The sequence below is a fragment of the Lactuca virosa genome, chromosome 1 (genome assembly GCF_052849685.1).
Source record: "Lactuca virosa cultivar CGN04683 chromosome 1, Lactuca_virosa_CGN04683_v6, whole genome shotgun sequence".
Taxonomy (NCBI): Eukaryota; Viridiplantae; Streptophyta; class Magnoliopsida; order Asterales; family Asteraceae; genus Lactuca; species Lactuca virosa.
The window spans coordinates 172,599,118-172,621,801 of NC_136426.1; the positions used below are offsets into that span (position 1 = coordinate 172,599,118).

The following is a 22,684-nucleotide window of genomic DNA, read 5'->3' on the forward strand; positions in this document are numbered from 1 at the left end:
ATTATTTTGAAAGTATCGTGACAAGTCGATAAAAAGTCTAGCTCCAGATGAATAGTTGTTTTGAACTACGTCAACATTTTCGGCCTCCACATTGTCGACATTTTGGACAGAGTCATTGTAAGCATTTTGGACACAAGCATTGTCGAATGGTAGATCCCAAATACTTCGATGATTAACATGCTCGACGACACAACGAGGGTTGTTGTTTTGGTTTCTTCGATATTAACAGGCTCGCGGATGTAGAACACTTGTTTGGCTTGTGAAGCATATATGAGTTGATCATCTTGGTATGCTTCGTGTTCTGTGTTGATACTTATGAAATTATCATCATGAATATCTCTTGTATCGAACCACTTGCACCAAAATATTACAGTCGAATAATCATATGGATATTGCACCTCCATAATCTCTTCCAACTGGACATAATATTTCTCTCCATTCTCTCCCACCGCTAGATCCCTAGCGTTTTGAGTTTTCGTTGTGCATCACGACTAATTACCATTAACCTAACACCGTTGACTATGCATGCGGTGTAAGTATAAACATCCATTCGTGAACCCATTGAAAGGGCCGACAACTCTTTGTGGAATTCTGGAGAATTTTCTTTTTCCATCTAAAAAACCTATTAAACATATGTTGATGTGTTATGTATTCTTGATTCGTTATATTGATCAAATATATTTGTTTGTTAATTATTATTACCTTTTCAAGAAACCAGTTGGGAAATTCGGTCTTTTCGTCACTTTCAGGATGTTCATATTTGAATTTTCTATATTGATGACAAAAACATATATATATATATATATATATATATATATATATATATATATATATATATATATATATATATATATATATATATATATATATATGTAATTGATGAATGGAAAAAAGTAACATTAAATAATGAAAGATAAATAAAAATAAGAACACTTACTCGATGTATTGTCTGACTTCTTGACAGCTATTTAATATAAACCATTCTATATTACGTTTTTCCCTTATATCAAGATCTTTGATTTGTGTTGCGCTGGTCGGTCGACACTTGGGCTCAAACATCCAAAACTTTGTTTTTTCAATGACAACGTCCTCGTTTCTTTCAGAGCGATTGGATTGAGTCTTCACATCTGGAAGGTACATCGAACAAAATGACAAAGCTTCTTCGGCAACATAACCTTCAGCTATACAAACTTTCGGCCTCGCCTTATTTCTAATATTGTTTTTTAGTTTTTTCATATACCTTTCGAATGGATACATCCATCTCATACATACCGGGCTCCGGCAATCGCTTCATCAGTTAAATGCAAAACTAAATGAATCATAATTTCAAAAAACGCTGGAGGATAATTCAACTCTAACTTACACAAGATTCTAATAATGTGTTCTTTTGCTTTCGTTATATCCTCCACCTTTAGTGTTCTAGAGCAAATTTGCTTGAAAAACGAACAAGGATCTACAATTGGTGTAGAAGTTTCTTTGTCCAATAACGCTTTAACTCCAGTCAGTATCATAAGTTGCATAAGAATGTGATAGTCATGAGATTTCAACCCAATAATGTTAGTATCATTATCTACCACTTTCTTACTGATGTTAGATCCAAACCCATCTGGCAATTTAACATCTATTATAAATTGACAAAATATTTTGCGGTCAGGTTTCTTGAATGAGTAGCTTGCAAGTGGTCTAGTGAACTTGTTACCCTTTTTTTGCAACCATTGATTACGTCGGATATTCAAAATTTTCAATTCCCACATGCGTTTGATGTGTCTTTACTATTAACAATCATCATAGAAGTACCTAAAAGACTCTCACCCACATTTTTCTCGACATGCATCACATCAAAGTTGTGCTTCAGCTGCAGAGAAGACCAATACTCGAGCTCGAAAAATATGCTATGTTTCGACCAGTTCAACTTTAATCCTTGCCGATCCATGTTTTCCTTGAGAGTGGTAGGATGTTTACCCAGTTTACGAAGTAGTACATAACCTAGTTGCTCTTGTATGTCTTCATCAGTAACGTGTCTCGGAGCGGGTCTTGTCTCGGGTTGCCCGTTAAATTTCAAACTCATCCTTAATGGATCATCAGCATCTAAGAACTGATGATGAACGATATAAATGACTTTCTTTACTGCACGGTACGAGGGAGTGTCTTCATTTCAAGTCGGGCATGCTCTATACCCTTGTCCGCTCCAAACTGATAAACTACTACGAGTTGGAAAGTCGTTTATTGTCCATAACAACATAGCTTTCATCATGAAGAATGTGTTTGTCGCTGCGTCTATAATACGTACGCCTTTGTGCCACAAAAACTTAAGCTCTTCCACTAACAGCCTAAGGAAAACATCTATGTCCTTTCCAGGCGCTTTAGGGTCAGGAATCAACAAGGCCAACATGAATGATGACTCTTTCTGTCACACCCCCAAACCGGAACGGCGGAAACACTCAGGGGCGGAGGACTTCGTATGTAGTATCACAACACATGCATCATAGTAATCAAAGTAACAAACAACCATTGCATTAATATTAAAGTGTTTACAAAATATGTGATTTACAAAAGTTTGAATCCAAAAGTAAATAACAAAACATGACATGAAGCTACTAAACTCCATCTTCTGAATCCCAATGCGCGTACCTGTCTACTAGTTTCCTAAGAACACAAGTTATTTTGAAAGAGTAGATCAACATTTAAGCTGGTGAGTTCATAAGTATTTAAGTGATGAAAAGTAAGTTCTTTACAAAAGTTCGCCTGTTCCTCCAGAAAATCCTATATTTTCTGATTGGGTGAATGATAAGTAAAAATGACTCTATAATTCCTTCTATGAGTACTAAATGGATACAAGTTATATATACAATCTAGAGTAAACAGACAATCAATTGTGTGAATCTGCCCTAAGCCCACAACCAAACAAGGAACAGGAAATGAGGCGGAAAGCACACATCCCATTGTTTGTTAGATCTTCATTGTACACAACCCTGGCGTATTCATTTGGTACTTATGGGGTTAACTGTAATAGTTCCTTTATATTTCATGAAAACATTCTTTAAGAAAATCATATATTTCCTTTTGTAAAAATGGTAACCACAATAGTTCCTTCTATAATCACTTGGTTTATACTAGCTATATATAATCTAATATCGAACGGACAGTTAATTGTATGAATTTGCCCTAAGTCCACAACCAAACAAGGAACAGGAACTGAGGCGGAAAGCACACATTCCACTGCCTATCAGATACTAATTATATACAACTCTGATGTATAAGCTAAGGTATTATAGAATCAACCACTAAAGGTCCTTTAAGTTATACTGGTTTAATAAAATGAATTAAACCTTTTACTGATAAGTTTCTAGTTTAGCTTACTAAATGTTCTCTCTGAAAAGTATGTTTTTGTACTAGAAAACGGTATACTGAATTTGTATGCTATGACCTGACCCATACCTGATACTCCTTATAATCACTTGGTGTATACAAGATATATATATATATATATATATATATATATATATATATATATATATATATATATATATATATATATATATATATATATATATAGCTAAGATCGAATAGATAGTAGACTGTGTGAATCTGCTCTAAGCCCACAACCAAACAAGGAACAGGAAATGAAGCGGAAAGCACAAATCCTACTGTCTATCGGATCCGATTAATACATATCCCTAATTTATCCACTAAGGAATCATAAAATTAGCATTATATGCCCCCTTTTTACTGAATGTTCGTGTTACTAGGAGTTTATGTGGCGCTGTTCTATTTGTTATGAAGACTACTAGGAGTAATGAAATCCTGCACTCTAAACGCCTCAGTTGGTACTGTTGTGAGTTTTATATATATTGCTATGTTTTATTTATTATTGTCTGGTACTTTGTAGATGTACCCTTTATAAATAAAATCTGGTACTTTATAGATGTACCCCCATATATAACTCTGGTACTTTATAGATGTACCCCATATTAACCTGGTACTTTGTAGATGTACCCCATATATATCCTTATACCTTATATATTATCATATTTTGTTATAAACAATGAGTTAATGATAAGTTCATGAATCATGATTTGTTCTTCTGTTCTAGAATATAATATGTTCCTTCCTGTTCTAGTTATAGTATGAACTGAAACCCTAAACTATACCTATTATAGTTTACTAGTATGCTTGTTTGAACTGTTACTGACTTGAAGAAAAGACTCAATTATCTACTGAGTTAAGCATGTACCTTAAAATGGAGTTTTATAAACAATAAACTAACATCTTTTTAAAAGAGTTGTTGAATAGATTTGATCACTTACCAAAAGCATAAGAAATCGTTTAATGTGGTGGTTATCACAGGTAAAATATTAACACAATATCATTGTGTTCAACTTGTATCCCCCCCTTAAAAGCATTTAAAAACATTTAAAAGATTGATTATAGGGGTATGAACTCACCTTATGTGGGTGATTCAATTGAAGATTCGAGTAAGGATGAGAAGTTCCACGAATAAAGTCCCGAGGCACAAATAAGTCGTTTTGGAGTGAAAAGTGAGCCTTCACTTGATGATACTTGAGAGAGAATGGATAGTTCACGGCTGGAGCTTGGAGAAATGAAGAAAAATGAAGCAATCTCTTATATATGGAGGATGGATCACGGCCAGAAGAGTGTTCACGGCCGTAATCGGGTACAACAGTCTGATCTCGAGCTAATACTTCAAAACACTCAATCCTTAAGTGTACTAGGCTTAGAACTCATTAGAATGACCCTTCAAAAGGCTAAAAGGCAATAAAAATAAGTCTGACTTTTGGTTGTCGCACTTTCATACAAAGCCATGGTGGCAGATTGTATGTGGTGAGTACAACCGGGCACGTACTATGTGGATTACACATGTTACCAAATGGATTAAAGCCACCAGTTGCCAACCCTAGGCGTATGGTGCGAGGTTCACTTGAGAATTCTGGGTAATCTACATCAAATTTTTGCCAAGACTCTCCATCAACAGGATGACATATCACACCATCTTCTGATCTCCCGGTACTATGTCATATCATATTTTTGGAAGTGTACCTTGAACAATACAAATGGCGTAGTCTAGGGGTTACTGGAAAGTACCGTAACACCTTATGAGCCACCTTACCCTTGGTGTTTTTATCAATCCACCAACTCTCTTTACAAACGGGACAAATTTGCAATGACTTGTGTTCCTTCTAGAAGAGAAAACAATCGTTTTTGCACACATGTATTGACTCGTACCCCAAACCTAACTTCTTCAGTTTTTCTTTTTGGCTAAATAATATGAACGGGGAACCTTGTAGTCTGGTGGAAATGATGAATGCAACAACTTAAGGAGTTGATCAAATGAACTATCAATCCATTTGTTGTTGACCTTGATATGCATCAGCTTTGCTAAAAAATCAAGGAAAGAAAACATACAACAAGGATATAACTTTCTTTCGACTGCCTCTAACAACTGTTCAAGATCATCATCGACACCGCTACCCCCTGTATTCGAGGTTCCTTCATCGAGGTTGGTATCATTTTCTCTGGACTCCCACATAACATCATCAATAACATCAACCATCTCGTTACTTGGCGATAAGACATCAACAAGAATAGGAACTAAAGGTTCAGTGTGATATATCCACATTTTGTATGATCGACTGAAACCATATATACGAACATGACGTTTTATTGCTTTCGGATCCATGAAATAACGATTATCACATTTCCCCTTCGGACATCTGGTTTCACCTTTACAATCTAGGTGTAACATGGATCTCTTGACAAAAGAGTCAAGTCCTAACTGGAACTCGGGAGATTGACGATGTGGATTAGTAGTCCAACTATTATCAATAGACATGATGCAACTGAAACATAGTTTAGTGTTTACGGTTTACTCTATGGGAAACAAAAATCAAGTAGAGTATTCATAAAGTCGATGATTCAAAAAGTATGCCCAACACGGGAACACATGAACAAATAATCAGAAATGGATAGAGTATTCACAAAGGTAGGCTTCTAAACCCACTTTTTGAATACCTTATCTCATATATGAACGTGTATTACATGATTGTATTTTTAAGAAAAATTCGGCAGCAATTCCCCTTACCTCCCAAGTATATATATACCCGAGGAGCAAAGAGGAAATGACAACCAAATCATTCTTAAATAAACAATCATGTAATACATGTTCACATCCTAAATGAGATAAAGTATTCAACAAGCAGTCCCAAAGTGGGGGACAGCCCGGAATTACTTTCTAAATCACTTTCAGGCGTGTATTTCTAGGCTCTTGATGATTATGAAGAAGAAACTTAAACTAAAGTACGATGTTATGATAGAAAATAAACAAAAGTATGATGTTATAATTAACAAAAGTATCATAATTTTGTTAATTATAACATCATACTTTTGTTTTAAAACTAATTTAATTTGATTTTACAATTAATTTAGTATTTTTTATTGATTTTTTAAAATTAATTTAACTTTATTTATAATTAATTTAAAATTACGAGAAGTACGTTGCTATTAATAACCTAATTAAGCAAAAGTTGTAATGACTAACATTAAGTCACTAACAAAATTAAGCACTTCGATTTTAAAAATAACTTAATTTTATTTTATAATTAATTTAATATTTTCTTTTTTGTTATTAGTTTTTTTAACATTAGATTAATTTGATTTTATAATTAAATTTATTTTATTTTAATATTAATATTAATTTGATTTTATAATTAATTTAATTTGATTCTAAACTTAACTTAATTTGATTTTCTAATTAATTTAATATTTTTTTTTGTTATTAGTTTAATTTTTTAAACTATTTTTATTTTATTATAATATTAATATTAATTTGCTTTTAAAACTAACTTAATTTGATTTTACAATTAATTTATTATTTTTTTATTGATTTTTGTAAAATTAATTTAACTTTATTTTATAATTAATTTAAAATTACTAGAAGTACATTGCTATTAATAACCTAATTAAGCTAATGTTGTAATGACCAACATTAAGTCACTAACAAAATTAAGCACTTTGAAACCATATTAACAAGAAAATAAAAACATAATAAACATCCAATACAATGATACATGTAAGTACAAACACTTCAACTTATCAAACTTTTAACTTATCAATTAACACTTTACAATACAAACAATAAGATCTAAATACAAAAACTATAACTTATCAATTAAAAACTTTATCACTTCATCTTATATACACCAAACAATTAATCCTAAATATCACATAATCATACATGTATACAATACATTCAATTCCAATTTTCATTTCATTTTAGACATACAATACAACTTTTATATTCCAATTTCATACAATTAAGCACACAATTTCAAGACAAATGTATACATCCAATTTCAATTTCATTCAAATGTATACATCTAAATACAAAATCAAACAAATGTATACATCCAATTTTAATTTCATGCCAAATTTCATTTGTAAGCCATTACACCACATTGAGCATAAACATAAATCTGAAAAGCATATAAAAAATGTTGCATAAATCTGAAAAAACATATATAATCCCACAAAATGCATAAATATTTCCATATCTCAAAATACAAATATAATCACTCAACCAAACAAAATTTGAAAATTATACTACCGATTTATCACCAAAATTAGCACCAAAACAGAAGAATAATAGAAAAATAGGGAGGAATTCGACCTTCAATCGTTAAAATTTCGGAATTGCAATAAGTTGCCGCTAATCGAGCTCTAAGTCACCGGTAATGGAGGTTCAATCGGAGGCCAGGCGATCTTGCGGCCGGGGACTGTGGATGGTCGATTGTAGCTAGGTCGCCGACTCGAATATTTCATAGGTGACGTGCGCGATAAACAGATACAAAGGAAACTAAGTAACACAACACAGAAAAATAAGCTGACGGGGCGTTTTTTCGTTCCTTTACGACCATTGGATTGAAAACAAATCGAACGGATGGGGTTCGTTTGACACGGATCGCTATTAGGTTTCCATTAGCGGCGACACATGGCATTAGCGGCGACATGTAACGCGTCAATTACATGTCGCCGCTAATTCCATGTGTCGCCGCTAATGGCAACATTTCTTGTAGTGCATCCGATACCTATAAAATAGTCACATGAAGAGAGTAAATAATAGTTAAAAGCAAGACATAAACATGTTTATGAGATCGAGTCAAATATAAAGTATTAGCATCATGAAGTAAGTACAATATGTCACAATAATAATAAAAGAAATTACAATCATATAAATGAGTAGAAATTGGTACAATAGATAGTGAGAAAAATTAATAAAACATATTTAAGAAACGCACATAAGAATTCGATGAGGTTTCTCACAATAATTAGAAGGTTTATTTATTTATTTATTTATTTTAACTTTCAGTTAGTGAATTGTTTTATAATTGATTAATCTTAATTTTATTTTTCTTTTTATTTTTTTGAAGTTAACATATTTTTTTTTAGTAAATTAGCCTTCTGTTTATTTTTATTTAAATAAAAATAAATAAGAGGTAGCGATTGTTGACTATTTATTTAATGAAATGGGGAAGTGGGGGGCTACTATACAAAGTGCCATAAAATTGTATATTGTAACATGATATGTTTTTCATCGTATTTATCTTTTAAATTAAATAATAAATTTTTTTCGCAAAAATGGTCCTACGCAGGTCGTAGGGTTGCTTCCTTGGCAGGGCGTAGATAGATTAAGGACACGGGGGCTTAAAGGCCTATGCAGGGCATACCAATCCCTACGCAAGATGTAGGAGTGTTTTACCCAAAACCTAAATTTTTAGGGTTGTAGCCATATTTAAGGACCTTAACTCCTTTAGGGCCTCTCTCTTAACCTGAGCCTGCACTCTCCCAAACAATCATTTCAAAACCCTAATCCTTTGTGAGCTTCTTTTGAGCTTTTTAAGTGTATTGGAGTGTTTTGGTGCGTTTTGAAGAAGGAGAAGTTTATCATTGAGGATTGGTGTGGATCAAGCTTGAAGATCCAGAGTAGTCAACTCATTTTTTAACTCCAGAAGGTATAAAGTTCCCACCTTTATGATTCATTAGGCCAGATCTAGGTTAGCTTGTTAGTTTGCATGCTTCTAGTCCCATGAGATTGGTTCTTGAGAGTAGGAACTACTCCAGAGCTTAAACTTATCATTTCTTGTTGTTTTCAAGATCTTATAACATAGATATGGGATTTTGACAATTACATTTCACCCATGCAAGAATTTGAGGACATTAGAGGATGTTATTAAACTAGGGTTTGGTCTTGAGCTCCATAAAGCCATGCAAACGCATAAAGTGATGAAGCTTATCACTTTAAACCTTCAATGAGATTTATATGGGTTATCTTAATGGATTAAGAGCTAAATTGAAAAAGGACTTATCAACGTCCATGCAGTGCGTAAAATAGGCTACGCCCAGCGTAGCTTTGTTTATCCACAATTTCATATGTGGTCACTTTAGGATATCAGGTCATGTTTGGAAAGGTCTAGCCTTGAAAGGGTAAAATGGTTTTTTACCCTAGAGAGAGAGAGAGAGAGAGAGAGAGAGAGAGAGTGTGTGTGTGTGTATGTAGTGGACCCTTGATAATAGAGCATCACCTTAGTTGCTAGGAAAATGTCATATTAGCCCAACGAACTTATCATGTTTTTTCTAAAAGGCCACTTAATTTTTTTTATACATTAAGGGAAATAAGTTCAAAATAACCTGCTAATTTGGTCACTTTACTTAGAATAGCCGGATTCAGTGCCATATGTGTTTCATCCAACAGGTTTGATTTTTTATCTTTGATTTTTTAGAAAGTTTTGACCTTTAAAGTCGAGAGAGAATAGGGTTTATAAGATCCTTATGAGATTCAAGAGCTGGCTGTGATGAAGATTCAAGAGGGGAATCAGCGATGGATAGGAAATCTCCTCCAGGTGGAAAACGGCAGGCAACAACTCTGTTATTCTATGTGGTGGATACTCCCCAATGATGAGAAATGGGAACGAGAACCACAAAGGTGGTGGAAGTCAGCTTGGGAAGGTGAAAGTGGAACGAGAATCACAATGTCAAGATTCAAGGTTATCGTTTGAAATTAGCTTCATCATTATCGGATCATTGTTGGTTTGCATTTACAGTTCACAACACCACGTCAGACACAACCACCTCCACCCACCCTCTCTATCACCCATGTTCTTCAAATCTGATACCACCTGGAAATCGCAATCAGATTCATGAGAACCTCTAGTCATCGTTGTCTTTTGTTCACAACCTTGACCTATGTGGGGAAGAGGGAAAACCTGGAGAAATTTCCTTTTCTGCATATTCTTAGAACCTCAAAATGGCTATCAGTTGTGTTACTGAACCATATGTTTGCGTGAGAGGTTGTCTAGACAAGTAGATGAAACCATGGAGTTGGGTTGAAAGAGGATAGGTTCTTGAACTTTAAAGACATTGCATATTTTTTTTCTCGATTTCCATGTAGTTACCGCATCCATGATCGATTTTGTGTATATGTAAGTTTTGTTGATTTTGGTCAATTACATGTAGATATGTCAATTAGGAGCAGCAAAGAGGGAGGAGTAGAAGACATCATCAAATTAGGTTTTTCAGCGGATACGCAGGCAGCTGATGTCAATGGTTCTACGACTTAGTATAGGAAATCAAAACGACACGGAGGATGTAGGGATGAAGGCAAGGTAAAGGGGAGTTTGATAATGTGTTTAGTTTTGACCAAAATTCCACATGGAACCTATATTACCTATTAAGCCAGTATCTGGTCATATAAGGACATTTTAAAACGGTTAAATGTGACTTTATTCACTTAATGTATAAAAAAAATTAAGTGGCCATTTAAAACAAATGTGACAAGTTTGTTAGGAAAATATGATTTTTTCCCTAGTTGCTAATTAGGGTTCTTTTTGGATATGTTTAGTATGAGGAGCTTTTGTAGCAGTAGCTCGAGTGTGGGTTTTATCTAGCCATTGATTGTAATGAGTCTTCTCATTATACTTGTGGGTTGAAGGCACCAATATCGGCCCGCTGGAATGTGTTATGTGTTATGTAGGGCCCGAAATGAGCGCACAACATCCCCTCACGATTCTGTATTTATGGCTATTTTAGTCTTGATGATATTGATACACTCTATTGTTGTTGATTTTGAGACTGTCATATGTGCATATATATATATATATATATATATATATATATATATATATATATATATATATATATATATAATCTTATCTTAATATTTTTGTCCATATTTATGATTATTATTAGGACAAACGATGCTTAAGTTGTTATATTTTGTGTTGTAGCAGTAAAAGACGCGTTCAGGAAAAAAATGAAGCAAATTTGGAACTGGAAGCTAGGAATTTGGACTAAGGCAAGAAGAAGAAGGAAAGCTGAAGAACCACGACATGGTAAAATGAGGAATCCCAATGAGATTATGCCTTGTCGGATACACGATTCACCCACCAACCACGACATTGTGGCCATTTACCACGACGTGGTTCATCGATTTTCGAAAACTATATATAGATCAACTTTTCTCTCAAACCTGGGGATGCTGGAAGCAATTATTGACTTTTGGAGGCCAGAGACATTCCTTGGAAGCTTTGGAGTGCAAATTTCAGTTATTAGCTTAATTTTCAAGTGATATAAGGCAACATTACTCCTATTTACTTGTTTTACTTTGTTTTGATCATGACCATGAAAGTGAATCTTGATTTTACATGTTTGTATGCTGAAGTTAAGGACTATACACCCTAACCTTCTTTTAGACTAGATTGCTTACATTATTATGATGTGATTTTATGGATTGAGTTATGCTAGTTAACTATTTGTTATGTTAGCTTATTAAAGAACCGTTTTATATTTATGATAACTACTTTTCTATTTATTGTTGAGTTTAATTAACTTTGCATGATTTATCATTCTTAATTGGCTTGAATCTTATGATCTTGTGACTGGAAAAAATGTAGGACAAGTGTCTTGACCAAAAACCAAGGGTTAAACAGAAAGTGGGTAAGAGAATGTAGGAGCTAGTATATGAAGACCAATCATCTATTGTATTGATTTAATTAACCTAATAGATCAATTCATTATAAGTCTCACATAACTCGAACCGAACACTAGTAAATTTGTTAGTTTATCCACTTGATCATTGTAATAATGAACTTATTTGCTAAAGGATTAGGTTAGTGAACATTAATCTAGTCACCTTAAGAACCGGTAATCAATGAAGTACTAATCCATTGCACTTCCAGTAAATCAACCATAAAAGCAAGTATATTGAATCTAAACGAAAGTCTCTTAATTATCTTGGTAAAAATCATTTCTTGTTCTCCTAGTTTTTCTTATGATGGTAATTGTTTTCTTTTTAAGTGTTAATTGAATGTTTAAGTTTCTAGACTTGCAAAACTACAGAAAAAACCCATTTTTAATTAATCGCTATTTAATTAACCTTAGTAGATAAAATTAGCTATTAATTTCGATCCTTGTATTCGATACTCGACTATTTGGGCTATTGTATCTGCGATTAAGTACATTGTCTTAAGTGTAATAGTTAATTAAATTAGTTGGCTAAAACTAGTATATAAATTACGTATCAATAATTAGTTAATTTATTTTCTGCTATTTGTTATCGACCCTTTGTTTGGAATTTATTTCATTCAAAGTTATCTATTTTTCAAATTATGTTTTGTTGTTTCTTTTAGTTTACCACAACGTGGTCCTTCTTGACCACAATGTGGTATCTGTTCAGACAATTTTTTGTTTTTGTTTCTTTTACGTTTTATTTTCTGTTTTATTGCAGCTAGTATATGACTCGTGGATCAAAATTATCATTGACACCACCATTTGAAGATCCGAAGTCAACGTTCCATAAAAAGAAGGACAAACTCATTGGGGAATCAAGCAACAAACCGGTAGACGAAATCAAGTTCGAAAGCTTTGAGAAGACTCCTAACAAAAAGGAAGCTAGTTACGAGCCCGAAACAGAATCAGAAAGAGAAAGCGAACCCGAAGATGAGCCCAAAAACGGCATGGCAGACATTGCAGACATGACGATGGAGGAGCAAAAGAGACGGATGTGTGATGACAACGAATCAGGTCTTGTGCAACCTGCAATTCTTGAAACAGCCAACTTTGAGTTAAAAGGACACATACGTGCTCTATTGAAAGACATACCATTTTATGGGAAGGATCACGAGGACGCTTACAAGAACATTGACAATGTCAATGATATCGAGGAATACTTCAATATTCCCAACATACCAGGCAAGACGGTGTTACTCAGAATTGTTGGGGTACAAAGTTTTCAATGAATGACTTTGTAATGTTTTACTTTTGTAAAACCCACTTGCATGTGGAGTATTAGCCTTATGACACATGAGAGATAGAGAGTGAGAGAGAGACATGTAAACACCTCTATATAAGGTGGGTTTAGTCCACTTGTAGAGGTGTGCTTGAGAGATGTAAAAGTTGAGTGTGTAAGTGTGTGTTATTTATGTAGTCTAGATCTAGATCCTTTTTGTGTAACACCATATACAATCAATACATCTCTTGAACACCCAAATCACCATGTTCATTGTGCAAACTTTAATTCCGCATGCCAAACTATGTTCTTTATGTCACTACAATTGGTATTAGAGCTGGTCTTCAAGATCAAGGTGATTTTTGAAGAACGATTCTCGGTTTGGCAATTTTTGTCGCAATTGAAGCATTTTTGGTGAGTCTCTTTCTATGATCTCTCTTAATCGTGTTAAATCGTGTGTAGCGTTTTTTTTTATTCATGATCGTTTGACTCATTGGATCAAATTTTTCTTGAAAAACGTCATTGATGATCCAATAATTTTTTTAAGATCAAATCCAACCAAAAACAAAATTTTAAATTCGGTACTGTTCATAATTGATTTTAAATCCATATCGTGATCTGATTACTTTACATCCGATTTATTCGAAGCCCAAAAATGCTATTGAATTTGATTTGAATATTTAAACCAAATGAGTGGATCCAATACTGTTCATAGACAGTTTACCTTGAGCCCAATTATTCATTTAAGTAATCCGATATATGTGAACGATTCGCTTAAAAATCCTGTTGTTTAGTTTAACTATACATACGCATATATCACTTGTACATTCAATTCATCTGTTGAAAGATGGCTCTTGATTCTTCAACCTCGTTATCTCAGTTGTTGAAATCGGTTGATGATTGAATCTATTGTCATGATTCATGTCTTTCGTCGTAATCGGTGTTCTTGACTTCTGATTTTGTTTCTTTGTTTCTCAAAATCGACTAGTAATTTCTGATTTTTATATCTTGTGAATCGATTTTCTTTAAATCCATTGATTTCTAAAATCGATTCTGATCAAGATGTTGATTTTTGATTAGATTCAAAGTCAAAATCAAGTTCTAATTGTTGTTGTAAAAGGCAATGGTTGATGATTGAGAATATTGAAATAAAATCCAAAGCACATTTCATCAAAACAGGAATTGATTGAATGTTTTTGTTGTTCGTCGGGGTCAACTAAAAAGTCAAAATAAATTGGTGAAGTGTTAATTTTGAGACTTGTTGATGGGATACGAAGAACGAACTGGGAAAGATTTGGTTTGGGTATGATAATGAACTGGAATCGAACTTAATTTGGGGTTGATGATAAAAGGATTTTGAAGAAATCTAGGTTATTGATTGGAGTCAAGAATAAGAGACGGGATCTTAATTTCAAAGGTTTTTGGAACAATGGTCGACGATTGATTGTAGATGCCAAAATTTGATTTTTGTTGGAGTCCATTGTTGGGTTCACATATTTTTGAGTCGGTGTTTGAAGATTTTAGATTCGACATTCTGTTGGTCGATGTGCGAACTATTGGTTGTTTGCCAATGATTGATGACGAACATCTTTTGCTTGAAAACGAAATTGGGTTTGGTTTGAAGTATTTGATGTTGAGGAATAAATGTAACAAAGCTTTGCTGTGGATTCGTATGAATTAGGAAAGAAATGGGTTAATGTACGAAGGGTCCCTGTGTTTGGATTTTGAAGATACGATGGGTTGATTATTGATGTTGGTATGTTGATTCTACAGTCGATTCAGAGGTTGGATGATTAAGAGGTTACTGTTCACTGGGTAAGGCTTCGTATGCTTCGTATGCTGAGAATTTTTCGTTTGATTGGGGAAGATGAAGTTTCATACGAAGAGGGTAAAATGGTGTTTGTTTGAACGAAGGGGTTATTGGGGAATTATACGAAAGATTATTTGGGTGAGATATCTAAACTGATGAATATTCGAAGGGAAGCTAATTTCATACGAAGGAAAACGGTGATTGGGTACTAAGAAGATACAGTGATTTCGTATGAATGGGAAAGAAGAAAAATCAAATTTTCGAATATGGTCCTTATAATTTCGACTATTTGACAAAGATTAAACCCTTCGTATGTTTAGCTTCGTATGAATCGAAGAACAAATGACAAATTTTCAAATTCAGCCCCTGAACCTTCGAATATTTGGCACTTTGAAAATTAAATGAAGCTTTGAATGTTTGGTCAACTTTTCGTACGTTTGGAGCAAAAAAGGCAGAATTTTCGAAAATAGTCCCTGAGGCTTCGAATGTTTGGCAGTTTGTACCCAAATTCGAAAAAGGACTGTTTTTGCTGAAAATTGAAGAAAATGCATTTCAAGCCCCTGCAGTTTGTGCAAATTGACGCTTTCTACCCAGCTTTGGAAAAAGGGGAGAGTTTTGCATATTTTGCTGTTTTGGGCGCACCGGGTCACTGCAGAATTTTGAAATTGACAATTTCTACCCATTTTTGAGAAATTTTGTCAAAGGCGATCCGTGAACGAAGCTAAAAATTCAATATTTTTTGGATTTTCCGGATTGAAGCACAAAGTTTATGCCACATGTTAAGGGGGAGTTTTGACACGAAAAATTTCGAATAGAGCACGTTCTCTTTCCTTGAAAGTTTTATAATCAAATTTCGATTATAAAAAGGGGGAGAAATTTATATGGAAATTCGAACTTGAATTTTTCATATTACGCGGATTTGAAGACCGAAGTGACCTTGATTTTTGAAGTATATGAAATGATGAAATTGGAATTTCGGAAGTGATGTATTCGAAATGGGTTTGGTTTTATTGATGATTTTTGGGGTGTGCTTTATGCTCAACTTTTGGTGATCAATTTGGAGTTTGAGAAGCTCGTGATCATTCGTTGATGCTCGGTTTGTACGGTTTCACATCCTAGAGCCCAAATTGAAGAATCATGGAAGAATTGAAGATTGAAGTTCGTTTCGACATGTGTCACCCTTGAGGCTCGGATCGCGTAGTTGCTCGATTTTGGAAGATTTGAAGTGGGTAATTCATTCCTAACTTTGAGGGGGAGAATGTTGGGGTACAAAGTTTTCCATGAATGACTTTGTAATGTTTGACTTTTGTAAAACCCACTTGCATGTGGAGTATTAGCCTTATGACACATGAGAGATAAAGAGTGAGAGAGAGACATGTAAACACCTCTATATAAGGTGGGTTTAGTCCACTTGTAGAGGTGTACTTGAGAGATGTAAAAGTTGAGTGTGTAAGTGTGTGTTATTTATGTAGTCTAGATCTAGATCCTTTTTGTGTAACACCATATACAATCAATACATCTCTTGAACACCCAAATCACCATGTTCATTGTGCAAACTTTAATTCCGCATGCCAAACTATGTTCTTTATGTCACTACAAGAATGCTCCCTGTTACTTTTAAGGGTGCGACAAAAGACTGGCTAAAAGCACTTCCACCGGGAGAAAAAAACAACATGGGTGAAGATATGTGAATAGTTCATACAAAAACTTTTCCCACCATCAATGGTTGCAAAATTGAAGTGTAACGCTTTGACTTTTTCAAATAAATTTTTCATTTTAAATTCTCAAAATATTACTCATAAATCCACATCATCACATAAATTGTAATTTAATATTTAAGACAACATCAGAGTATCCCAAAATCCTGAAATCTCCATAAGCCGACAGGTGTGTACAATCGAGCCTTCGTCATCCCGAAATCTATAGGAGTACCTGAAACGCATATCACACAACACGGTAAGCACGAAGCTTAGTGAGTCCCCCAAAATACTGCTCACAAATAATTAGCCTCTCATGGCTATCTCTCGATAAGGACCCTCTGGTCATATGTCTTAGTGATGACCCAACGGTCTCACGTCTCAGGTTGGACCCTTTGGTCCTATCTCAATACTACACATGATAATGGACAACACAATCACAAGACAGAATGCATGAGATCACATATCTCACTACAAGCGCATAACATCAACACATACACAAAATAATATAACGACATATGTTACAAAGACAGTATGCATGGTAACACATATCACACTATAAATAAATACGACCCTCCAGTCAATAGTGTAATAAGACCCTCCGGTCAATAATGTACTAAGTATTGGATTAGTGTCTAAGTCCATAACTATTTTGGTATGTACTTGACCCGATTATGAGCATGGTCCTTTTGGGTTGCCTTCACCATAGCAATATGTAAGATGAATTAAGGAGAGAAAGGTTTAATTATGATTTATTAATATATTATAAGAATAATATATTAAAGGAGAAATCATATTTTTTAATTAATATTAGTCAAGAATTAATTAAGAATTAATTTAGTGGCTAAAAGAGATTAATTAAACTTAGGGGACTGGATTTGTAATTATAAGATAATTGCAATTGGGCTATGGATTACCTAAATAATATAGGTTGGACGAATTCTATGGGAAGCCCATAAGGAATTTGTCCAAGAGATATGTTAAAGGAGTCCATGGGCTGCTTAGGGCTTAAGCAGCCAGATTAGGGTTTCCTAGTTCTAAACCCTAATAGCCTACATGTATATAAAGGACCCTTAAGCCCCAAAAACGTGGACAAGTAATCCTTTAGGGTTTCCAGCCGTTTTTGGTGCCTTCTCTCTCCTCCCTCTTCATCCAAGTTGCTTAGTGGTGTTTGTGACTCCATTAGAGGTGCAACACTTGAGGCACTAAGCTTTCCGAAGCCAATCAAAGCAAGGATTGATTGTTATTGCTATATAACAATCAAAGGTAATTACTAAACTCTTATTTCAGTTCTTATTTGATAGATCTATGGTTTATAGCTTTGGATATTCAATTGCATGTTCATTACACAAACTAGATCCAAAAGCTATTAGGGTTTGCATGTACACCATAGGAATGATGTATTGCTCGAAACCCATCAGTGGTATCAGATCCTAAGGTTGTTTGTTAGTGAATTTGATGCTTGCTTGATCTAAAATTGGCTGAAAAACGATTTTTTTTGAATTTTGTGGCTGGACTTGCCGAGTCCATGACTGAACTCGCCGAGGCCACTGGGTACTCGACGAGTCCAGTGCTGACTCAACGAGTCAGCGAGTCTGGCAGCGTTTTTTGGCGATTTTCTTGCTGTTTTGGCTTGGGATACTTACCATAAACGTTTTTAATTCATAAGATCCGATTTTTATTGATATTGGGTGATATCCTTTCCAAAATAGAAGATAATTGTCAAAATTTAGATAATCTTTTGTTTTATTAGATAAAGATTGATTATTTGTAATTTAGATTTGAATTATCTTATGAAAATGTTTCAATTTTCCCCTTTAGGTTTTATAGTTTAAATTTGAACTTAAATGTTCTGTTTTTGAAATTTAAATAGTTAAACCCTAATGTTTTGAAAAGTTTCAAAACTTGCCCTCAAGTTTTGGAATTAAAATTTTTTGATTAAAAGTTAATTTTGAAATATTTAAATTCTAATCCCAAATGTTTTGAAAAGTTTCAAAACTTGCCCTCAAGTTTTGGAATTTAAAAGTTGATTAAAAGTTTGATTTTGAAATGTTAAATTCTAAATCCCTCGCATTTTGAAAAGTTCAAATTACACCCTTATGGTTTTGTTAATTAATTAAAGTGTATAATTAAAAGAGAGTTAATAAATCCATAATGTTTTGGTTTACATTTGATTAAGTTAAAAGTATAATTTATTAAATTGAACCACCTAGTATTTTAAAAGTGTAAAATACACCCTATACTATATATATGTAACATTAAAAGTCTAATATTATATATATGAGTAAAGAGTCAGCCTTACCGTTAGTAGGCCTCATTCACGAAGCTGGTCTATAAGGGGTGTTTAAGGAAATTGCCTATAAAATGGCGATTGAATGGGTATCCACTCTTACCCACCGCACTCTTGACTAGTGGAGGGTCGTTAGCCGAACGGGTAGGATAGGACGAAACCTTCCATTATAAGTATAATGAAGTACCAAGTAACTACATGCTTTTACAAATTCCCAAATCATAGTTACTTTAGGAAAATGTGGAATTGTATGCTAATCCATGGAATTACACTTTGTACCCTTGTCGAAACGTTAGTGGAGCGTGTGTGGTTAACCGGCACACTAATTTGGGTTTGGCATTGGTGGCGAAGGGTGGCTCGATGTTTATCATAGATCAATGGAGCGTGTGTGGCTAACCGGCACATTGATTAGGTGATAGTAGCAATTGGGTGCACCACGTGATTCGTATGGTTATTCACACCTTGTTTGTGATCCTCGGCATTCCAGTCACAAATAGAAGGGCATAATCGAGATTAAACATGCCATTGAAAAGTTCAATGAATCTCAAAAGATCTAGGAGTTTCAATTCATTTAAAACTTAAACTTTTTTTTTTGTTTTTCATGGTGGGAATTGGTAAATCGTCATTTACCTACCTTCAAATATTCTGCAACTAGATTACGGCATCCCTCTTCTAGGTTGTAGAATGTTGTGATGGATCCTAGCCTTGGTGTTTCATTTGGGTGTTACATCAAGGATTCTTATCAACTAACTTGAATTTTCTCCCGTTTTGTAGATGTCTAAATCTTACAATGGTCTTCCCAAGTCCCTTGGAACAAGCTTTCCAAATGAAGATGACGTTCCACGATACGATCAAGGAAATGAGAGTCATGCTTCACTTCCTCCACCTCCTCCAATTAATCTCCCTAACCCACAAGTTCAAAGGCTTGAAAAGTTCAAGCTCACTCAATCACTTTTGGCAAGTAAACACGAAGATGGGAAACCTGTGTGTGCACACATCTTAGAGATGAAGTCACACATTGATAGGTTAAGGATGATGGGTTGTTGGCTGTTGACTGGGTTCTTCAGTCACTTCCTGAATCATATAGTGAGTTCGTTAGAGAGTACTATATGATGGACCATGACGTGACCCTCATTGATTTGACCTATTTGCTTATAGTTGCTGAATCAGAAATGATTTGGCGTGCTGATCGAGCAAATTTGTCTGGCAAATCAAACTCCCAAACTTCAATGGACATTGAAAATGGTGACATTTGAAATCCAGAAAAGGTAAATTCTGAGATAGTTCCTTGTGCCATTCCAAAAAGAGTCCATCAGCTTCTTAATCCAAGAGAAGGGGCATTGGAGACGAAGCTGCCCTGTTTACCTGACAGATCTAAGAGATGGGAGAGTCAAGACGTATGGCTCTACTTCAGGTAAAATCTATTAACTAACTCTATAAGTTCCTATTCTTTGATTCTTAATACATGATGTGATAAGATTACATTTTGATGTTTTTGCAGGATCGAAGAAAAAAGAGGAAGCTTAAGGAAGAAGCGTGCTGAATCTGATCATGAAGAAATGGATTTCGATCGCATGGATTCGAGGATAAGATTTTTTAGCTGCTACGCTAGAGTTAGGATAGAATGATAAGAAATATAAAATAGCATAGTTTTTCCGTTGAATTGCATTGTAAGGACAAAAATTTTCTGCAATAAAATAAATTTTGATTTTGTCTTATTTATTTATCCTTGCAATGGTGTGTATGAAAAATTGATGTTTGATTGTTTCTATTGTTAGCAATAATGGATTCTTTATTATGTTATTTGTGGAAATGTCGAGAATTTGCCAAATAAGGGAAGATTCTCATCGCCCAAGTTTCAGTTGAACAGAAACTTGGAGTCATGCAACTTGGTTGCGTGATGAATGAGAAACTTCATATTTGGAAATTAGACTAATTCTTTGACAAAGTGTCAAGAGAAGGACTAGGAGATCGAGTACACTAGGTTATGCATTGATCAAGTCCACCACAAGAGTGATAAAGATATTCGTCATGATTTACTAAAGTTTAGTAAATATGGTTATACTTATAAGATTAAGTATAATTCTGAGTTAATTGAAAGAGTTTCAATCAATAGCAGAACGAATAAGAAGAATGAAGTAGGCAGAAAGATAAAATTTTCTCTATTCTAAGAAGAAGGAAGAGTACCTTTTATTGTGTTTTATGATAAGTCTTAATGATTAAGAACCATATCTCAATTGATCCTCCAAGTGAGTCTTAGTGCATTTGTATGTCTAAGAAGAGGAATCGAGAATTATAGAAATGGTTAAAATCAAGAAGTCAATCATACTTCGTTCCAATATCAAGTCTTAGAGTTATATTCCAAGATTGTGAATTGAGTCACAAGTCTTTAGTAGGTTTATAACACTCAACAAATGTGGAATTGAAAAAATTCTTCTTATTCCTGCACATTTGAGATTGGTAAGTTGTGATGTCTTGGATAAGACAAAGACCAACTAGAACTAATTATGTGAAGTGATAGTCTTGATAAAAACTACACTAACTCTTGAATATTTGTTTTGTCGAGGAATGTTTCTTGACAAGAGAATCTTATATGTCAAGGAGTCAGTGGGAGTCTAAATGGTCTTGAAAAGTTTCAAGAACAAAATCAAGAGTAAACCTAGTTAATCATCACTAGCACACGACTTGAGGTTTATAACCTATCGTGTTGACATTATTTTGTTTCTGTGCCATTCCAATTAAGCTAAATATGTATGTGAGTTCTATGAGTTCTCATTTGAATGCATAAAGACAAAGCACCTTGATCAATGGAAAGTACATTGATTTGTAAGGGTAAACCACTTGGAAGACATGGTGGGCACTCGCGTTACCATGAGGCAAGATCAGGATTGAACAAGTTCAGTCCATATGGTTTTGGATTTGTCGCAAACCTTCGTTTTGGCAAATTCACATGGATAGGAACACATACACCATAAAATCTAAGTGACATAAGGTTTGCCTCCTTCATGAAAATGATTGTGAGGAAATGCTTTCACTAAGAGAGATTTTAAGAAGATAGCAATTATGAAAATTGTATTCTCAAATTCGATTATGATTACGACATCCCTTTTCATAGTTCGAATTGTGAGATTTGGAAATTGGTCTGAACATTTGGGACTTAGTAACATAAATTCTGAATTGTTTAGACACACATGTGAGATATCTAAGGCAAAGATGTATGAGCTTAAAAAGCTTAGATAAAGGCCTATCAAAGCATCAAGTGTTAGAAATATGAACTTAAGGAATTCAATAAGCATTGTCTTCTAGAAGTTCAGCTGTTTTCTGAATACAAGTCAAAGCTAGTGGGATCATAAGTGTTATGCTTGTATTGTAATAATCATCGTGTTAGTGGGAGCATGATTATTATTTCAAGTATTGCGAGTTAGCAAAATTAATTATAGAAAACAAAGATTCACTTTGCAAAGTTGCAAGGATTAAAAAGTTGTTTTGCTATAATTAAGGGAGAGAATATTATACTTCGTTTCAAAATTCTAAAGCTTAGATCAAGAAATGTTAATAAATTTAGTCAAGGATACACAGTGCATTCTCAA

At 34.2% G+C, this 22,684-nt stretch overlaps 1 pseudogene; it reads right to left on the reverse strand.

Annotated features, from left to right (window-relative positions):
- The window catches only part of LOC145124065 (respiratory burst oxidase homolog protein C-like), a 111,305-nt pseudogene that overhangs the window by 22,713 nt on the left and 65,908 nt on the right, over nt 1–22,684 (reverse strand).